The 22,764-nt window shown below is 42.4% G+C and overlaps 1 non-coding gene across 1 annotated transcript; it reads left to right on the forward strand.

Moving 5' to 3' along the window:
• Window positions 1-6,964: 6,964 nt before the first annotated feature.
• LOC118480053 lies at window positions 6,965-7,071 on the forward strand. The gene has a single exon (XR_004861693.1). It is a non-coding gene; the product is annotated as a small nucleolar RNA R71 (small nucleolar RNA).
• Window positions 7,072-22,764: the final 15,693 nt, after the last annotated feature.

Below are 22,764 nucleotides of genomic sequence, written 5' to 3' on the forward strand. Positions count from 1 at the left end.
GTTTAAGAATGTAAAGCTTCGTACTACAGCTCGAATTAGCATACGACCAGTATGGAGAAAGGACCTTTTGAACCCATTAACTATATTTCAAATTCTATACCTATGGACCCAAAGGACCCATATTTCTTACCTCCAAGTCTTGGAATCCCAAACTTGGATTATACCTGTCCTGACCTTATTCATGGTCCGTATTATTCATTAACCATAGAATCCTTGGATTCCACTTTTGCAAAGATTCCTAATATAGAAGATTTGGACTACCCATAAAAACCTTCAGTATCCGTACCACACACAGAGAACCAAGGAGAAAATTTCCAGAAATAAAGTGAAGAAGAAACTCTTTTTTTTTTCATTTCATTTCTTTATTAGTCCTTATAAGGACATATTTATCTTTTAGTCCCTATGTGGACAAATTCCTGTTTAAAAGTCTCGTTTAGGGCATCTATGTATTTTTTTTCCATTTAATGGAATGTTTTAATTTAAAGTTTCATTTGTCCTTATATATATGAATATAACATATAAAATAAATCAAAATATCATTCCTTTTTGCAATTGATCTGCCATTGAATATTGAAAGAAAATCTTGAAGGTATAACCTAGCCTATATGTCATTTAGACATGGCCTAGATGGTAAAACCTTTTTAAGATTTAAACCCTTGTTAACATCTGAAAACATGTTAGCACTCTTGGCAAATGTGATTCGATAAAATCACACAAGTCATCCTTATATTGGATTCTTCCAATTTCTTATCTAGCCTAGGGATTTAGAAATCATGGCTCAAATCATCAGATAAGAGATAAGATGATCATATCATAAACATCCCTTAGTGATGAAATGCCCACGGGCTATATCTATTGTCCTAAAAGACAAAAGACAGTTGTAGTCTTTGACTTTCTGTCAAGAAAGGTAATGAACTGTGTTCAAACCTTAATGCCTCGATCCTATAAGGTCATGGCTTATAAATTCAAAACTGTCCTCGTGACAAGGCCTTTTGTGCCATTTCAATATCCTTAATAGTTTATAACTGGGATAAAATATAATAAAAATTTAAATAAATTAAATTAACCAATGTGGCTTAAAATTTCCATGGTTAATGAATTGCCATAAATGATTGTTCCATAATAGACTTCTGAATAAATCATTGTCAATATTTATGTAGCAATCAAGCTACATGGCTAGATCAGATGAGGTTAACAGCCACCCGAGGGAGAATAATGATACTACTAGAGTTAATATAGCTGGTGCAAAACTGCAGGCATTAATAGATAATGCCGTTACTCGAGCTCTTGACAAACAGTATAATGAATCAAGTGGTACACGCACCAAGACCCAGTCTGTACCTCATACAAAACCACCTTCCCAAACGCATGTATCTCATAAGAACGATTCTCATCACTCATCGAATCAGAGGAGTGTTCCGTCTAGACAGGTTGTGCTTAATCAAGAGCCACGTGTTAAAACCTGTTCATATAAATATTTTGTCTCCTGCAAGCCTAGAGACTTCACAGGAAAAAAGGGAGCCATCGATTGCATGACGTGGCTCGATGAGATGGACACCGTTGTTGATATTAGTGGATGTGCAGAGCAAGACATTGTGAAGTTTGTTTCACAATCTTTTAAAGGAGAAGCTCTAGCTTGGTGGAGGTCACTAATCCAAGCTACAGGGAAGATCCCGTTGTACAACTTGACTTGGGATCAGTTTGTTGCTCTTATCAAAGAAAATTTCTGTCCTCAACATGAAGTTGAGAAAATTGAGACCGATTTCTTGACATTGGTTATGAAGAACTTAGATTGTCAGGCATATCTTACAAGTTTCAATACCATGTCTTGATTGGTTCCTGATGTGCGTTAGGTGTAATATATTTTTAGATGTTTATTTAAGCCCTTTTTACACTTTTAGCCAAGTTTTAAATTTATAAAACACGATATTCACTAACACTAAACACACATATGGGCAAGTGCACCCATCGTGGACGTAGTATAGTGTTGGTAAGATACCGAGGTCGTCCAAGGACACAAGAGCTTTTAATACCGGTTTATCCTCAACGTCTAATCAAATCAAAAAGTTAGAAAATTGTTTTAAACTAAGAAAAATAAAAACTAACTAAATGCTGAAAAAGAAAATAAAATAAAAACAGATAGACAAGATGAATCACTTGGATCCGACACGTGTATTAGTATAACCTTTGATTATTTTCGCACTTTTGCACTTATTTAAGAGATTATCTTAGTTATTGTAGTAGGCCCCTCTTTTGAAGGCGACGTTACCCTCAACCCAGTAGTTTGAGTCAGCAAGGATACAATCCTAAAGGGTCGGATTATTGGAAGATAATGAATTAAGTTATTAATGCAAATTATGGTAGGCCCCGCTTTTGGCGGTGACGTTACCCTCGGCTAAGTAGTCTGAGTCAGCAGGGATACAGTCCTAAATAGCCGGGTTATAGTATTAATAGTAGTTAGCTTATGAGGGGGTCAAAGAGTTTGGATCCCCGCCATCCAATGCCTATGGGCATTGAAGGAGATCCTACTAAATTTGACCCAGGTCCCAAGCAGGACCTCTAAACGCTGAACAAGGGCAAGACCCTTACCAAACCGTTCCCTTAACCCCCGACCAGGTAGCCAACATACCTCCATATAGACCGTGGAGATATGAATGGTGAAAATCTTTTATTTTATATAGACAGTAAAATAACGCCAAGACACCACGGACAAACGATAAGGAAAGATCACCTTCAACATAAGTAACTAGTTATTAAAGTCATTAATACAAAACCAAATAAAAAGTGCAAAAGATTAAAAATAAAAAGTATTATACTAAACACTTGTCTTCACCAAGTGATGTAAGAGACTTAGGCAAACATGGCCTTGATTGTCAAGAACTCTTACGATCAATCTTGGATCCCGAGACGACTCACACACTCTACGATGGACAATGGATGATGGTGGTGGATGATGGTGTTATGGTGGTGATGGGTGGTGGATGAAGTGTGAGAGAGGTGGTGTGCCAAGGGATGAGAGAGAATGAAACCAAGCTCCTCTATTTATAGGCTGAACAGAACGCTGGACACGGCCCCGTGTCCGCTGGACACGGCCCCGTGCCCGTCTGACATTCTCTCTCTTCATTAATTGTAATTGCGAATTACAATTAATGCGCCTGCTGTACTTTCAACACGCCCCCGTGCCCGCTGGGCACGGCCCCGTGGTGAGCAATGGAAGCTTCTACTGATTTGTCTTTTCTGCTGCTTCCTGGGCACGCCCCCGTGTTCACTGGACACGGGGCGTGTTCAGACTCTGTTCTCTTCTCTTTGTCTTGGGAGGTGCCGTTGAGGGTCCGGGCAGTTTACTTTTGTTCCTTTTCTTGTATTTATGGTAGAATTAGTGGTCTTTTTGCTTCTTTTGTGATTTTGAGCTCATTTCATCCTGAAAATTCAAAAGGAAGACAAAAACACTCTTTTTCCAATATTAGTACTTAAAAAGGGTTAGTTTTATGCCTTAATTGATGTGTTTTATATGTTGCATTTTACACACATCAAATACCCCCACACTTGAACTTTTGCTTGTCCTCAAGCAAAACTCTTTTTATGTGGCTTACACTCCCAAATGGAATAGGTAGAAGAGAAGTTTTTTTTTTTTTTTTTTTTTTTTTTTTTTAACTTGTCCTAGAGTGTCGGGAATCCAAGGTTTGTATAGGTTCTATTTTTATTTTATTTACAATCTTATTCGTCATGGTTTATTTTGAACTTTTCATAAGATAAACTACTTATTTGGGCATAGCATGCCTTATTAAAATTCCATTTATATACAAGTTCACATACCTCACGGGAGATCACTCAATCACTCGGCCGAAGGTGTATTTTTAAGTGAATCGCTCGAGAGCGGCACGGATTTACATTCTCCATATGCTTGCCAAGCGATCAATCCTCCTCCTTTTTAACTTTTTACCTTTGTAAATATCAAGAGGTCTTTTGGGGTGAAGGCTTGGGTTTAAAGGTGGGTGGCTGGTTAGTGGTTAGTAAAAAAAACGAAAATCGTAACAAGTGTCGGTTTTCGTGAAATACCTTATTTTTGGTGACATTTATTTTTGAAGTATTTCTCCAAACAAGCTTTTTGTAGCTTATGTTTGTTTTTGACTTCATTTTTTTTTTTTTTTTGTCACGTAAAGGGTATGTTTATGAAAAACCGAGTTTGTTACTAAAATAAAGGTGAAAAAATGAAAAAGGTTTTTGGTGGGTAAAAAAAAATTGTTTTGGGGGTAATGAAATGAAAGGTTTAGGCTCAAAGGGGTTTTCTAGGGGGATTTTGGGTAGGTAAAAAAAATTGAAAAATAATGGTTTTGAAAGAAAAATAGTTAGTCTTAATGCCTCCATCATTTACTTACTTGGGTTTAAGTTGGTAAGGACCGGGAATGTATCGTCGTGGCAAGTTCTAGATTTGTAAAGACCGAGCGGCTATTCACACAAGAAACGAAAAATGAGCATTTAATCTAAATATGTGTATTTTTATGCTCAATAAAGGCTCAAAACTCACTTTTTGTGGGAATGGGTTTTTAATGTGACCAAGCATATATAATCGAATTTTAGCTAGACTTGTTATACCGTTTCATAATTTTCTTATGTTAGTTCTTTTTATCACGACGCTATCGGTTGTAAGTTTGTAAAAATATAACCCTTTTATAACTTGTTATTCCCAACTTAAACTAAGACAAGTAAATAAAATAAAAAATGAAAAAGTTTTTTGAAAAAATTTGGGGTGTTTAGCGGTTCCAATAGAGTTTTGTGTAAGGCTTGTTTTAGGATTTTGCAAAATTCCAAGGTTTTAGGATCCCCCCCACACTTAAATTACACATTGTCCTCAATGTGTCCAAAAATAAAGTTTTTGGTTGATTAGAATATGTAAAAGTGTGTTTAAAAACAAAGATTTGTGTTACTGGCACTCTGGACACGGCCCCGTGTTGACCGGGCACGGCCCCGTGGTCAAGTGCCAGTAACAAAAATTATAGAAGTGAAACAGAAGCCTGGGCACGGGGGCGTGTCCGCTGAACACGGCCCGTGTCCAGTTACCTGAACTGGGTGATTTCCTGCAGGGGGCTCAGCACGGGGCCGTGTTGGTTGGGCACGGCCCGTGTGGAGCCTTCTGTTATGGAGATTTTTTTGTCGGTTTGTTCTGTTCTTCTGCATGGTTCCATTTTTTCTCGTTCCCTTTTTCATCCATTACCACCATGAGTGTGATTTATTCTGCAAAAAAGATTAAACTAAACTAAGGATAGGTCCGCGGAATGCCTCCGTGGTGCGCCACGTTTATAAGGGTCCTTGGCTAGACCCAATTCCCGGTCACACGTCTTTTGATTGGGGTGCCTTGCCTCCCAAGTTACACCGTCGGAGAGCGGCATCCAAGCTTGAATCGATAACCTTCATGTAGTGGATCGGGTCGTCATCCTCTATTCTTTTCCCAACTCCGAATTTTACCTCATCGTCCCTATATCTCAAAGTTAGTGTCCCGTCATTCATGTCCACTACTGCTTGTGCGGTGGCAAGGAAAGGCCTCCCTAGAATAAGAGGGACCTCGGTGTCTTCCTCCATGTCGAGTATGACAAAGTCAACAGGATAAACGAATCTGCTTACCCTTACCAAGACATTCTCGATGACACCTTGCGGGAATTTGACCGATCGATCCGCGAGTTGTATGCTTATTTTTGTGGGGCTTGTGGTTCCCAAGCCAAGCCTTTTGAACATTGAAGAGGGCATGAGGTTAATGCTAGCCCCTAAGTCGGCCAAGGCATTGCGAACGGGAGATTCCCCTATTGAGCACGGAATCGTGAAACTTCCGGGATCGATCTTTTTTTGGGGTAGTTTATTGAGTACGAGGGCAGAGCATTCTTCGCCTAAATTAACTAATTGCAAATTTTCAATTTTCTTTTTATGTGTAAGGAAGTCCCTCATAAATTTAGAGTATTTGGGCATTTGGGTTAGGACTTCGATAAAAGGAATATTGACATGCAATTGTTTTAGCAAACTTTCGAATTTTGCGAATTGCTCGTTGGTTTTCTGACGAATTAACCTACCGGGGTACGGAACTCGAGGAGCCTTGGTAGGCTCTGTTGATGGGGGAGGGTCCTTCTCCTGCAGATTTGTTGGCGTTGATTTTTCCGCGGCTGGAGGTACTTCTGCAGGCCCTACGGTCCGGTTTCGTAGCGTGATGAGGTGAACTTGCGCCTTCGGGTTGGTTTCGGTATTGCTGGGTAATGCGCCTTGTGGTCTTTCGGAAAAATTTTGAGCTAGCTGACTTATTTGTTTTTCTATGTTTTGAATGCTAGCCTGTTGATTCCTAAAGTTTGATTCTAATTGTAGGAATCTTTCCGAATTTTTCTTGTCAGTGTCAGAGACGAGGCGAGATATAGTATCTTCGAGCCTTTCTCTTCCACTTTGTTGTTGAGTGAAATTTTGTGACTCATTTCTTGATTGCTGAAAGTTTGTTCGTTGTGGTTGTTGGTTACTACTATTGCCGGGCTCCCTCCAACCAAGGTTTGGGTGGTTTCGCCATCCTTGGTTGAAGGTCCCCGTTGGAGGACCCGACGGCCTAGGTCTATTATCAATGTAGTTTACCATTTCTTGTTGATCGTCCGTTTCTTTCATGCAACTCCAATTTTCATGTGACCCACCACACCCCTCACAAGCCATAACCGAGACTGTTTTTGTCATTTCTAATTTTTTTATTTTTGAAGAAAGGGCCTCGATTTGGGCTTGTAAAGAGGTGCTTTCGTCTACCTTATGGGCGCCCGGGGCGATAGTTTTATTTCCCCGGGGAGTGTGCCATTGAAAATTGGTTTGAGCAATTTCCTCAATTTGATTATATATTTCGTGTGGGCGTCGATTACCTAAAAGTCCCCCGGAGCTAGAATCAAGTGTCTGCCTAGTATGTGGCAACAACCCATTGTAGAAAGTGGATACTTGTTGCCATATTGCGAGGCCGTGATGGGGACATTTGCGTAATAGCTCCTTGAACCTTTCCCAAGTTTCATATAAGGATTCCCCGTCCTCTTGTGAGTATGTGTTAATTTCAGCCATTAATTTAGCAGTTTTAGAAGGAGGGAAATACTTATATAGAAATTTTTGGGCTAGTTCATCCCAGGTGTTTACCGATCCAGCTGGGAGGGTGTTGAGCCAAGCTTTCGCTCGGTCTTTTAGTGAGAATGGAAACATACGAAGGCGGATGGCGTCGTTTGATGCTCCATTGATCCGAAATGTATCACATATTTCTAAGAAATTAGTTATATGTAGATGGGGATCCTCGTCCGCGAGCCCGTGAAAGGTTGCGGAGTTTTGGAGCATTTGTATCAAGTGCGGTCGAAGTTCGAAGTTATTGGCTTCGACATTCGGGGCATTGATAGCGGCGCCGAGATTACCTACGGTGGGCCGTAAGTAATCCATGAGGGTACGTTGGTCCGCCATTGGGGGTGGGTCACCCGAAACCTTCTCTTGGTTTTTGGCTTTTAACCTTTTTCTGAGAAAGCGTTCGGGTTCTTCTAATGGTTCCTTTATGTCTTTATTGGAACTGGAGCTCATACACTACGCGAGGTTGGCGTCGGGTTCCAAGTCCTGCAATAAAAACAGAAAAGAATGTTGGTCAGAAGGTTCACCACGGCCCCGTGTCGAGCGAACACGGCCCCGTGGTCGGAGTTACAGTGGTTGTTTTTTCAGATCCCAGTTACTGGAAGTTGGACACGACCCCGTGTTGCACCGACACGGCCCCGTGGTCAGCCTTCTGTTAACTTGAAAAACAAAAACTGCCAGTAACGTTGCTGAGCACGGCCCGTGTCCGACCAGGCACGGCCCGTGTGGAGCTCTGCAGAAGCTGAAAAATCTAAAAAAAAAATCCTAAAAAAAATTAAAGAAAAATAAAAAAAAATGATTAGGCCGTTGATTCCTAACTTTCTTAAAATCCTTGTGTCCCCGGCAGCGGCGCCAAAAACTTGATGTGCGTTAGGTGTAATATATTTTTAGATGTTTATTTAAGCCTTTTTTACACTTTTAGCCAAGTTTTAAATTTATAAAACACGATATTCACTAACACTAAACACACATATGGGCAAGTGCACCCATCGTGGACGTAGTATAGTGTTGGTAAGATACCGAGGTCGTCCAAGGACACAAGAGCTTTTAATACCGGTTTATCCTCAACGTCTAATCAAATCAAAAAGTTAGAAAATTGTTTTAAACTAAGAAAAATAAAAACTAACTAAATGCTGAAAAAGAAAATAAAATAAAAACAGATAGACAAGATGAATCACTTGGATCCGACACGTGTATTAGTATAACCTTTGATTATTTTCGCACTTTTGCACTTATTTAAGAGATTATCTTAGTTATTGTAGTAGGCCCCTCTTTTGAAGGCGACGTTACCCTCAACCCAGTAGTTTGAGTCAGCAAGGATACAATCCTAAAGGGTCGGATTATTGGAAGATAATGAATTAAGTTATTAATGCAAATTATGGTAGGCCCCGCTTTTGGCGGTGACGTTACCCTCGGCTAAGTAGTCTGAGTCAGCAGGGATACAGTCCTAAATAGCCGGGTTATAGTATTAATAGTAGTTAGCTTATGAGGGGGTCAAAGAGTTTGGATCCCCGCCATCCAATGCCTATGGGCATTGAAGGAGATCCTACTAAATTTGACCCAGGTCCCAAGCAGGACCTCTAAACGCTGAACAAGGGCAAGACCCTTACCAAACCGTTCCCTTAACCCCCGACCAGGTAGCCAACATACCTCCATATAGACCGTGGAGATATGAATGGTGAAAATCTTTTATTTTATATAGACAGTAAAATAACGCCAAGACACCACGGACAAACGATAAGGAAAGATCACCTTCAACATAAGTAACTAGTTATTAAAGTCATTAATACAAAACCAAATAAAAAGTGCAAAAGATTAAAAATAAAAAGTATTATACTAAACACTTGTCTTCACCAAGTGATGTAAGAGACTTAGGCAAACATGGCCTTGATTGTCAAGAACTCTTACGATCAATCTTGGATCCCGAGACGACTCACACACTCTACGATGGACAATGGATGATGGTGGTGGATGATGGTGTTATGGTGGTGATGGGTGGTGGATGAAGTGTGAGAGAGGTGGTGTGCCAAGGGATGAGAGAGAATGAAACCAAGCTCCTCTATTTATAGGCTGAACAGAACGCTGGACACGGCCCCGTGTCCGCTGGACACGGCCCCGTGCCCGTCTGACATTCTCTCTCTTCATTAATTGTAATTGCGAATTACAATTAATGCGCCTGCTGTACTTTCAACACGCCCCCGTGCCCGCTGGGCACGGCCCCGTGGTGAGCAATGGAAGCTTCTACTGATTTGTCTTTTCTGCTGCTTCCTGGGCACGCCCCCGTGTTCACTGGACACGGGGCGTGTTCAGACTCTGTTCTCTTCTCTTTGTCTTGGGAGGTGCCGTTGAGGGTCCGGGCAGTTTACTTTTGTTCCTTTTCTTGTATTTATGGTAGAATTAGTGGTCTTTTTGCTTCTTTTGTGATTTTGAGCTCATTTCATCCTGAAAATTCAAAAGGAAGACAAAAACACTCTTTTTCCAACATTAGTACTTAAAAAGGGTTAGTTTTATGCCTTAATTGATGTGTTTTATATGTTGCATTTTACACACATCAGTTCCTTACTTGATCACACCGGAACCGAAGCGTATAGCTCGTTTTATTGTGGGTCTAGCCCCAGAAATCAAGGCAAGTGTGAAAGCATCAAGACCTACCACGTTCAGGTCAGCGGCAGATTTTTCACTATCTCTCACACTTGATGTGGTCCGAAACAAGGCCGCCAAAGCTTCTGATGATGGAAAGCGTAAAAGGGAGGATGAGAATTCTCATCGCTCCGATAAGAAGAAAAAGGGGAACTCTAATCATAAGAAGAGTTCCAGGTTTAAGAAGGACAACCAGCAGCCGGGTGAAAAGACCAGGTGCAAAACCTGTAGGAAATACCACCTCGGGAAATGTAGATTTGAATCTCAGCCTCTACCTTGTGGGATCTGCAAGTCTAAGGAACATAAAACCTTGGATTGCAAGAAGTTGAAAGATGCAACCTGTTATGGTTGCAACGAGAAGGGGCATATCAAGACTAATTGCCCTAAGAATCAGAATAAGCCTGAAGAGGCCAAGAAAACAAACGCGTGAGTCTTCCAGATGAACACCCAGGAGGCAATACAGAAAGATAACATCATCACAGGTACCTTTCCTTATCAATGATGTTTATGCGGGAAGTTGTTTGATTCTGGCTGTCACACCCCGATTTCCACGTGTCTCACCGGTGGGCCTGGTGGGGGATTATCGTGACGTAGTTGGCAACATTATAGTCAAACCACACAATATATGAATGCACAGCGGAAGCATAAAGATAATTATAATTCAACCATTGATTGTAATATCGAATGTATCACAATTAGTCGAATGGTATCCACAGGGGATCAAAATAATAAAAAGTATTGTTCAATAGACAAGGCATCAAAAGCTTGCGAGACTCTTTAAGATGCTAAGGAGCTATAGCCAGCCGATTACGTTTAGCACCTGCATTTAATCTTTTTGGGAAAATACGTCAGTTTACACTGGTAAATACATTCAACCGACACTTTTGTAAAATGTTTATTAAAATTGATTTGAATGCACAAGGCACAAACTCTTTTATAACTTGGGATAATTTATAATTAAATCTTGTAAAGAATTACATGTTACTATGCGTTCGGTCGCCCGAGTCGTGTCGGGTTAAAGTTTAATAGACACGCCACATAGTGTAAAACCGTGGCGGGTAACCAACGGCTACACTTTTATAGTTATGGACATAATGCCGGGTGTACGCCTACACCGGGATGTCAAGGTCGTGGCCATTCATAAATGCTGCCAAGGATATCCGGGACATGGTCATTAAGCCCCCAAAGGCGTTAAGCCAACAAAACGGTTTTTTAACGGGTCACATTGATAATACCCAACTACTAATGAGTTGGGGTCAATTGCCCGACCATGCGGTATTTTAGATACCGTAACCCAAGCCCGTATAACGGAAAATAAGTTAAAAAAGTATTTACCTTTGCAAGTATAATCCTTAATTGAATAAATCACAGATAGCTTTTACTGGTCTCCTATTCTGGAACGAAGGTTTTAAAATAACCTATTAGAATCCTAACGGGTCTTTATATTTGCCGTAGCTTAGACCGGTCAGTTTCAAAGTATAATTACGGTTTAATCGCGAGAAAGGCGAAAACCGTGAATGGAGTGTGATTTTGACCCAACAAGTTTGAAGACTTGTTTTATATGGGTATAATAATCATACTCTGGATTTTGGGGTCCAAACAATATGGTTTGACCCGTTTCGGCTAATTTATGTAAACAAGTTACATAAGCCGAACCGTGTGCGCAAAAGGCGCAACGGATAACCGAAAGAGTCCTACACTGTTTTCCTAAGTCAACATGCCTTAAAGAGGTTGTGGTATCAGTAGGATACCTTCCATAATGCCCGTAACGAGTTTAAGTTGTTATTATGCCCCGTAGGGGTATTTCGGTCTTTTTAAAGATTATAAAAGAGGTTTTAGAGTTCTACAGGTAATCTGAGTTTCCCGAACAGTTTATAAAGTCTAAAATACTTTATTTATTAATTAAAATCGGTAGCAACTGGAATCGGGTCAAAAGACCTTGTAGAACTCAAGTTATGGCCGTAAATGGCATATTCGGTATTTACCGAACCGTTGCCATAACCGCAGGTTATGAGTAGGTTAAAAATAATTAAAAATCTTTAAAAATCCCAAGATATTATTTTACAACAGTGAGTAAAAGGTTTGGTGTCGAAATCCGGGTTTAGATAGGCATTATGCTAATTGCGCTATTTAATTACTAAAGTTTCTCAATTTGCGCTATTTAGCATAACTCATATTCTGGACCTCGGATTGACGTGAAATTTTAGGGACATGCTTAGAAATCAGTAACCAAGGTCATGATCCTTTCACGTGTCCGAAATTCTCGTTTTAAATTAAAAAGGGCGTTACGGTCAACTTTTAAGCATTTAACGGAAATGTGTAAAAGACTCGGACAAACAACGAACCGGCCACAGAGGTTTATACCTTCATGTAACCTGGTCCTAAGAGAGTCCTAAGGCATATCTATTTCAAACTTTAACGGGTCAGAACTGAAGTCAATGCAAAAGTCAAACTTTTGCGACTTTCGGCTCCGAACCGGGTCAAAACAATAAATGGTCGGATCAAACAAGCTTAGACTAGTTTATATACTTATTATCATGTTGTATGAATGTTCAAACAGGTTACATATCATCTACATTACAGATTATGCAAGAAATCGCAAAATGACATTTCTGTTGACTTTTTCTAAGCACGTTTGTCACACCCCCAAACTCCACCTGCGGAGTACCATCCGCTTGAGGGCGTGACTGACCAGGATCCAGCCACCAATTATACTGAATAATTGAATTAATAACCAAAGTAATACTCACTAACCATACGATTAGCAAATGTCATGTTTCGAGCTTAAAGTTTTAAGTTCAAATAGTAGTAAGTAGCGGAAGCATAAGCAAAACAGTTTTAAACAAGGTTCATAGTTCATGTTTATTTAGCACCCAACACAGGGGGTAGACGAACACTACACATCCCCAAGCAGCAAGCTCCCCAGTCACTGGTTACCTGCAAAGCATGCCGTAAGGTGTCAACAATAATGTTGAGCGAGTTCACTAGTTGTCCAGTTTTAATTACCAAAAACTTGTTTCACCAGTTAATTTATCCGTTTATACATGCCATGGGGAGCTACCCCAAAAGTTAGCGACTAAACTGTTTTTCCAATACCGAACACTAGGTAACCGTTGCGTTTCCGCAGGATGCCCCGATGTCAATGTTCTATCATCATTGACGGATGCCTGAGTACATTAGTTCACGACCGATCCCATACACGGGCACGGTGTGAGGCTGGTAAAACCTAAATAGCGCTATCAACTAATAACCCGTTCGCCTGGCCCCGGCGACTAATCGGTATTATGTAGTAGGGACTTGAGTGATAGAGTTTCGTTTAGTGCCGTTTGTTGCAATCCGTATAAACAGTAATTAACTAAAGGTTCCCAATAACAAGGGAAGAAAAGTAAGTCGTATCCCTCATAAGGGGATAGTGTTGTTTTTAGTTCCGTTTCCCAAACCACCGGGAACACATGCTTTAAGTTGTGAACTCACCTTGGGTTGCTCGGTAGATTAATTACCCGGTCAATCACGTTGGTCACCACGTCCTAGCATGGTTACCAAATATAGGTCAAGTTGGGGTACAAGTAATCACATATAACCTACACATAGCTAACACATAGCATGCATACAAACATACATTGGGTCATTGGGTCACTGGGCCGGCCCTAATATTTACACAGTCATTCAGAGTTCAGCAACACATAGTCCAGTTAAACAGGTAGCCCAATTAAACATGATGTGGCCCAATAACCATAGTGGGCAGCCCAGTCGAGACAAGACGGTCTCGACTCGAGAACACACAGTCTCGAGTCGCAACCAGGAGATCTCGTGTTATCATGTTTTGGTCTCGAGTGGTGCCGGTTAGGAGTCGCAACCTCAGAGGTCTCGAGTCCAGTCTCGAGTCGAGATCATGAAGTCTCAAGTCGAGACCTTGCTGGTCTCGAGTCCCTGAAGTTCGTCTCGAGTCATCCTGAGGTGGTCTCGAGTCGCAACCAAAGCTCTCGACTCGCAACCACAGTTACGTGCACATAATCCTTCTAGAACCTGTCACATGTACTAACCAATAGAATTGTGTTTTTGTGTAATTGTGTACTAGCCAATAGGATATCATAAACATGTTTTGTTGTCTGATTTATAACAAAAATAGATCAAACAAGGCATCTTCAAATATTCATAACATGTTCATACCACATTCATATTGTTCATCATATTAGGGTTTTCATCATTTTATCCAAACATCTCTAACACACATCTATACCTCATTAAACCCGTATGATCATGCCAACAATCAGAATTAATTGGTCATCATGCTTGTAAACAATTCGGTCCATAACTCATAGTATAACATCATCTACATTGATTCATATAATATACAATAGCACATCCTTATGAACCATCATTGCACCTATCCTTTATCATGTAATCTATTCACCAAGTTATCATGTTTATCATACCAAAATCATGCAAGGAGACATTTAGACTAATCATGTGTATCATTCATCAAATAATCATCAACATATCAAATAGTGTGAAATACTAACCGGATGGTGTTCGAGTGTGAGAGTGTTGTGAAATCGGCCAAAGGGAACCTCCTAGCTTAGAATGTGAGCCGCTACTAGTGATCCGAGACAAGAGAAGAGAGTGATGATGCTAGGGTTTTGTTGAGAGAGAGTGAAGGAGAATGTAAGGGAATGTTGGTTGCCCAAAAATGGCAAGATTGGCTATCCATAAGGGTTATATACCCGTCTCGAGTGGGTTGAGGGCTCCCGAATGGGCTTCTCGGTTGCATGGCCCAACCGGCCCGCTTGTTACTGTTCACTCGAGACCGGGAGTGGTCTCGAGTCGGATCCTTGGGGTCTCGGCTCACTTGTAACACACACATATATAATATACATACATACAACACATAATAACAGATAATCCATAGTTTTCATTTAATAATATACGTACACGCAATGTTAAATCAAGAAGGTTGCCCGGGAAAACCCGAAGTGTCACATTATCCCCAAGTTTTAAGAACTTTCATCCCGAAAGTTAAGGCAGCCACTGACAAGCTAGTGTAAATGAGAACGTTTCAACGGGGTGTCACATCATCCCCCCGTCAGTTTGGAATTTCGTCCCGAAATTCGGTTGTAGCTTCAGTGCCGGAGGTTTCGTTTGGGAACAACTGGGGATACTTGTGCTTCATCTGGTCTTCCCGCTCCCAGGTAAACTCTGGGCCACGTCGCGAGTTCCAACGGACTCGCACGAGAGGGATCTGGCTACGTTTGAGGGTTTTGATCTCTCGATCCGTGATCTCAATCGGTTCCTCAGTAAAGTGTAGCTGTTCGTCAATAGTGAGTTCCTTGAAAGGAATTACAAGCGTTTCGTCTGACAAGCACTTCTTCAGATTAGATATGTGAAATACGTTGTGTACCGCACTCAGTTCTTCAGGCAGGTTCAATCTATAAGCAACCTTACCGATTCTCTCGGTAATTTCGAATGGTCCAATATATCGCGGATTAAGCTTGCCCCGTTTACCAAAGCATACCACACCCTTCCAGGGTGAGACTTTAAGTAGAACCCGGTCACCGACCTGGAATTCTAGTGGTTTCCTGCGCTTATCAGCGTAGTCTTTCTGACGGTCACGAGCTGCCGCCATGCGTTGTCTGATCTGGGCAATCTTTTCCGTTGTATCTACCACCATCTCTGGGCCCGTGATTTGACTATCACCGACTTCCGCCCAACAAAGAGGTGACCGGCATTTACGACCGTACAATGCCTCGAAAGGTGCTGCCTGAATGCTAGTGTGGTAGCTGTTATTATACGAGAACTCTACTAGCGGTAGGTGCTTTTCCCAATTCTTGCCAAAATCGATCACACATGCCCTGAGCATATCTTCTAGGGTTTGGATGGTGCGTTCAGACTGCCCATCCGTTTGAGGGTGATAAGCGGTGCTCATGTCCAAACGTGAGCCAAAGGATTTGTGCATAGCTTGCCACAACTCTGAAGTAAAACGAGCGTCTCGGTCGGAAATAATGGATGTTGGCACTCCGTGCCTTGAAACCACTTCCTTTAAGTACACGTCTGCCAAGGTGGAAAACTTATCTGTTTCCTTAATAGCCAAAAAGTGTGCGGACTTGGTCAATCGATCTACTATTACCCAAATAGTATCATTTCCGCGTTGAGACCTAGGTAGCCCTGTTACAAAATCCATGGAAATTTGTTCCCATTTCCATTTCGGGATTTCTGGTTGTTGGAGTAGGCTTGCTGGTTTCTGATACTCTGTCTTAACCCTTGCGCAAGTTAAACATTTGCTGACATATGTTGCTATGTGGGCCTTCATGCCAGGCCACCAGTATGTAGTCCTCAAGTCGTGGTACATCTTATCCGAGCCAGGATGTACTGAGTAACGGGACTTATGGGCTTCGTCCATCACGAGTTCACGCAAATCTCCATAGAGTGGAACCCAAATGCGCCCTGTTACATAGTAAGCGCCATCTTCCTTCTGTTCTAATTGCTGTCTCGATCCTCGCAGGGACTCAGCCCTGATGTTTTCCGGTTTCAGTGCTTCAACTTGAGCCTTTCGAATCTGAGTAGGGAGGTTAGACTGGATGGTAAGTTGTAGCACTCGAACGCGCTTTGGTGCAGTGTCCTTTCGGCTGAGGGCGTCTGCCACGACATTGGCCTTGCCCGGATGGTACTTGATGGCGCATTCGTAATCATTCAAGAGTTCGACCCATCGACGTTGTCGCATGTTTAATTCCTTTTGCCTAAAGATATGCTCGAGACTCCTGTGATCGGTGGAAATAGTGCACTTGGTACCGTACAGGTAATGTCTCCATATCTTAAGAGCAAAGATCACTGCTCCCAGTTCCAAGTCGTGCGTAGTATAGTTTCTTTCGTGCGTCTTAAGTTGTCGAGAAGCGTAAGCAATAACCTTCTCGCGTTGCATCAACACGCAAACGAGCCCATGGATAGACGCATCGCAGTAAACCACAAAGTCGTCAGTGCCTTCAGGCAACGAGAGTATAGGAGCACTACAAAGGATATCCTTTAGCCTTTGAAAGGCCGATTCCTGAGCTTCATTCCACTTGTAAGCAAAGCCTTTCTGAGTGAGAGTCGTGAGGGGTTGAGCAATCTTAGAGAACCCCTTGATGAATCTGCGATAGTATCCTGCTAATCCCAAGAATTGGCGAACTTCGGTTGGAGTCTTGGGCGTAGGCCAATTCTTTATCGAGTCGATCTTAGCGGGGTCGACGTGAATCCTGTCCTTATTGACCACGTGTCCAAGGAAATGGACCTCTCGAAGCCAGAAGTCACACTTCGGGAATTTGGCGTACAATTGCTCATTGCGTAAGAGTTCGAGGATAAGGCGTAGGTGCCGTTCATGCTCTTCTTGACTTTTCGAGTAGATCAGGATGTCGTCGATGAACACAATCACGAATTTGTCGAGGTAAGGCTTGCACACTCGGTTCATGAGATCCATGAAAACCGCAGGTGCGTTAGTCATTCCAAAAGGCATGACGAGGAACTCGTAATGACCATAACGAGTCCTGAACACAGTCTTAGAGATGTCTTCATTACGAACTCTCAGCTGATGATAGCCCGATCGCAGGTCAATCTTAGAATAGTAGCTCGATCCTTGCAACTGATCGAACAGGTCGTCGATGCGTGGGAGAGGGTAACGATTCTTGATGGTAACTTTGTTCAACTCATGATAGTCGATACACATTTGGAATGTGCCATCCTTCTTCTTAACAAAGAGTACTGGCGCTCCCCAGGGCGATGAACTTGGACGGATAAATCCTTTGTCTAACAGTTCTTGTAATGGCGTAGAGAGTTCCTTCAGTTCTGCAGGGACTAGTCGATAAGGCGCACGAGCTATAGGCGCTGCTCCGGGGGCTAGCTCGATTTGAAATTCGACCTGACGGTGGGGAGGGAGTCTAGGTAGTTCCTCAGGAAACACCTCGGGGTAGTCACGTACTACTGGAAAATCTTCAATCCTCTTTTCCTTTTCGTGGGTGTCGGTGACAAGTGCTAAGATAGCGGTGTGCCCTTTTTGTAAACACTTCTGGGCTTTTAGAAGCGAGATAATGCCTGTGACTTCTCCGCCTTTGTTACCTTGAACGATTAGGGGTTTGCCAGAGCGGCGAGGAATACAAACCGCTTTCTCTTGACAGAGGATCTCAGCGCGATGTTTGGATAACCAATCCATACCGATGACGACGTCGAAGCTTCCAAGTTTGACAGGGAAAAGATCGATACTAAATGTTTGACCAGACAATTCTAGCTTGCAGCCATGGATCACGTGCGAGGCCTCGATGTTCCTACCATTAGCTATCTCGACGATGTGCTTAGAACTTAATAATGCAGGCGGGTGCTTAAGTTTCTTACTAATACGAAGGGATACATAACTAGCATCGGATCCGGAATCAAACAATACAGAAACATAACGATCATCGAGTAGGAACTTACCCGCCACGACGTTGGGGTCATTCCTTGCTTCTCCAGCTCCAATCACAAAAGCTCTTCCTCTTGCACCATTCCCCGCATTGTTGTTTTGTTCATGGTTCCTAGCTCCCTGGTGGTTGTTGCGATTCTGATTCAGTTCAGGGCAATCCTTTCGCATGTGCCCCGTTGCCCCACATTTAAAACATCCGCGGTTGTTTCCCTGCTGCTGTTGCTGTTGAGGTTGTTGCTGATTCTGCCTTGCCGGGAACTGACTTCTACAATCCTTGGCTTCATGCCCCATCTTGTTGCATCGCTGGCACTGACCTTTGTTACATGCCCCATTGTGGTGCCTGTTACACTTGTTGCACTTAGGGTAGCTTCCCCGGTAGCCACCCTGTTGTTGAGGGCCTTTGTTGTTCTCCGTTTTCCTTTGCTGGGCTGGGGCCTGAGTAGAGTTAGCATCCTTGCCCTGATTTCCATCCCACTTTCGTTTGCCATCACTAGAAGTTCCTTCCGCAATACTGATCCTTTTAGGCAACTTGCCCTCTTCCACAGCCTGGTTGGTGAGTTTGTGGGCAAGACGAACCACGGGTTGTATGGTAGTGAGGTTGGCCGAGGTCACATGGCTCCGGATTTCTGGGACTAAGGTTTTGATGTACAATTCGATCCTTCGATACATGGGTCGGGACATGTTTGGGCAAAGTGCAGCATAGTCGTTGGACAGCTTGGTGTAGGTCTCAATCTCTGACCCAACCATCTTGAGACCATAATACTCGTCCTCGAGTTTGTGGATGTCATCCCTGTGACAATACTCTTCCTTGATCATATCCTTGAAATCTTCCCATGCAGTAGCATTAGCAGTCTCCAAACCAAGCATTTGAATTTGCGCCTTCCACCACGAAAGTGCGCTTCCCTCAAGGGTACCAGTAGCAAACTTCACCCAATTAGCAGGGGGACATTCGCAGACAGCAAAGACAGCTTCCACCTTCTCGATCCAGTGCAGAAGCCCTATGGCACCCTCAGTGCCATTGAAAGGAAGAGGTTTGCAATCCAAGAAAGTCTTGAAAGTACAAACACGTGGTTGCACAGGCGCATGCTGACCTGTTGCGAGGAGTGAAGCGAAATGGGTTCAGAGGTGAAAAGACGATGTGGCGGTAGGATCTAAACATCCTAAAACAACGAGCTTACCTCCAGGGTGAGCTGCGAAAGCTGCAGCCACCGTGTTAATCAGGTTAGTGAACTGAGCCTGAGTCATGTTGACGTTTCCTCGTCCGCGTCCACTCATTGTCTTCATAGCCAGAAAACATAGTATGAGTGTGATGTCGTAATATAGCGAGAATGAGATAGAAGGGGGAGGCGTATCTATCTAATTAGGCAAACTAGTACGTATAGCAGAGCAGAAAGCATAAGACAAACAAGTAAGTAAACATGGGTCCGAGCTATAAGGTCAGATAAGTCGAGTCTTGCACTTGGAGTGTAGTGTTGTCACGAGTCACGGGTTATAGTCTGGTTTTTCTCAAAAAGATTTTTCCCCTTTTTAAAACCAAGTTCACTATAACCAATGGCTCTGATACCAATCTGTCACACCCCCAAACTCCACCTGCGGAGTACCATCCGCTTGAGGGCGTGACTGACTAGGATCCAGCCACCAATTATACTGAATAATTGAATTAATAACCAAAGTAATACTCACTAACCATACGATTAGCAAATGTCATGTTTCGAGCTTAAAGTTTTAAGTTCAAATAGTAGTAAGTAGCGGAAGCATAAGCAAAACAGTTTTAAACAAGGTTCATAGTTCATGTTTATTTAGCACCCAACACAGGGGGTAGACGAACACTACACATCCCCAAGCAGCAAGCTCCCCAGTCACTGGTTACCTGCAAAGCATGCAGTAAGGTGTCAACAATAATGTTGAGCGAGTTCACTAGTTGTCCAGTTTTAATTACCAAAAACTTGTTTCACCAGTTAATTTATCCGTTTATACATGCCATGGGGAGCTACCCCAAAAGTTAGCGACTAAACTGTTTTTCCAATACCGAACACTAGGTAACCGTTGCGTTTCCACAGGATGCCCCGATGTCAATGTTCTATCATCATTTACGGATGCCTGAGTACATTAGTTGACGACCGATCCCATACACGGGCACGGTGTGAGGCTGGTAAAACCTAAATAGCGCTATCAACTAATAACCCGTTCGCCTGGCCCCGACGACTAATCGGTATTATGTAGTAGGGACTTGAGTGATAGAGTTTCGTTTAGTGCCGTTTGTTGCAATCCGTATAAACAGTAATTAACTAAAGGTTCCCAATAACAAGGGAAGAAAAGTAAGTTGTATCCCTCATAAGGGGACAGTGTTGTTTTTAGTTCCGTTTCCCAAACCACCGGGAACACATGCTTTAAGTTGTGAACTCACCTTGGGTTGCTCGGTAGATTAATTACCCGGTCAATCACGTTGGTCACCACGTCCTAGCATGGTTACCAAATATAGGTCAAGTTGGGGTACAAGTAATCACATATAACCTACACATAGCTAACACATAGCATGCATACAAACATACATTGGGTCATTGGGTCACTGGGCCGGCCCTAATATTTACACAGTCATTCAGAGTTCAGCAACACATAGTCCAGTTAAACAGGTAGCCCAATTAAACATGATGTGGCCTAATAACCATAGTGGGCAGCCCAGTTGAGACAAGACGGTCTCGACTCAAGAACAAACGGTCTCGAGTCGCAACCAGGAGATCTCGTGTTATCATGTTTTGGTCTCGAGTGGTGCCGGTTAGGAGTCGCAACCTCAGAGGTCTCGAGTCCAGTCTCGAGTCGAGATCATGAAGTCTCAAGTCGAGACCTTGCTGGTCTCGAGTCCCTGAAGTTCGTCTCGAGTCATCATGAGGTGGTCTCGAGTCGCAACCAAAGGTCTCGACTCGCAACCACAGTTACGTGCACATAATCCTTCTAGAACCTGTCACATGTACTAACCAATAGAATTGTGTTTTTGTGTAATTGTGTACTAGCCAATAGGATATCATAAACATGTTTTGTTGTCTGATTTATAACAAAAATAGATCAAACAAGGCATCTTCAAATATTAATAACATGTTCATACCACATTCATATTGTTCATCATATTAGGGTTTTCATCATTTTATCCAAACATCTCTAACACACATCTATACCTCATTAAACCCGTATGATCATGCCAACAATCAGAATTAATTGGTCATCATGCTTGTAAACAATTCGGTCCATAACTCATAGTATAACATCATCTACATTGATTCATATAATATATTATAGCACATCCTTATGAACCATCATTGCACCTATCCTTTATCATGTAATCTATTCACCAAGTTATCATGTTTATCATACCAAAATCATGCAAGGAGACATTTAGACTAATCATGTGTATCATTCATCAAATAATCATCAACATATCAAATAGTGTGAAATACTAACCGGATGGTGTTCGAGTGTGAGAGTGTTGTGAAATCGGCCAAAGGGAACCTCCTAGCTTAGAATGTGAGCCGCTACTAGTGATCCGAGACAAGAGAAGAGAGTGATGATGCTAGGGTTTTGTTGAGAGAGAGTGAAGGAGAATGTAAGGGAATGTTGGTTGCCCAAAAATGGCAAGATTGGCTATCCATAAGGGTTATATACCCGTCTCGAGTGGGTTGAGGGCTCCCGAATGGGCTTCTCGGTTGCATGGCCCAACCGGATCGAGACCGGGAGTGGTCTCGAGTCGGATCCTTGGGGTCTCGGCTCACTTGTAACACACACATATATAATATACATACATACAACACATAATAACAGATAATCCATAGTTTTCATTTAATAATATACGTACACGCAATGTTAAATCAAGAAGGTTGCCCGGGAAAACCCGAAGTGTCACAACGTTTGACTCGACATTTGATCTAGTTAGAGTGGGAATCAAAGGGTGCCCTTTTAGGGGTTTAATGCCCACATGATTACCATCATATAACTATCTTTGATTCGACAAATCACTGGACCATTCGTGATTTATCGCAAAGTCAATCGTTAATTACGACGGATTGACTTTTAGGCTAAACTAAGCAAAAACTAAGCCATAAAAGGGTTGGCATACTTACAGAAGCTTGGTGCACGAATTAGGATGCTAGAAGAAAGCTTGAGAGCTCCAGGAATGATCAGAAGGTAAGTTTTGAGGTGTGTTTTCACTTATGCACAATGTAAGCCTTTTATAGTGAAAGAATGGCCTCTAGATCATTACACATCAACCTACAATGGAGCATGGATGATCAGCAGGTGGCCCTGAATGCTAGGGGTCATGTAGAGGGCGCCCATGCTTCATTAATTGCCTCTATGATCGTTCACAAGCTCAATTAGTGCATCTGCCCATGTTTTCTGCATCTGTGTCTGTCACGCGGCCCGCATGAGAGATCAGGCACCTTTTACGTGGGCCGCCTGAATCTTCATGTCAGCACACGTATATGCAGGAGGCTCGCGGCCCGCTTCAACTTATATGTTTCCCTCAGGCGGGCCGCCTGGGGCCAGTTTTCAAAGATTTTTAAATCTTTTGTAATGATTAACCGAATCTTTGTAATTAA

Source organism: Helianthus annuus, chromosome 6 (assembly GCF_002127325.2).
Source record: "Helianthus annuus cultivar XRQ/B chromosome 6, HanXRQr2.0-SUNRISE, whole genome shotgun sequence".
Taxonomy (NCBI): domain Eukaryota; kingdom Viridiplantae; phylum Streptophyta; class Magnoliopsida; order Asterales; family Asteraceae; genus Helianthus; species Helianthus annuus.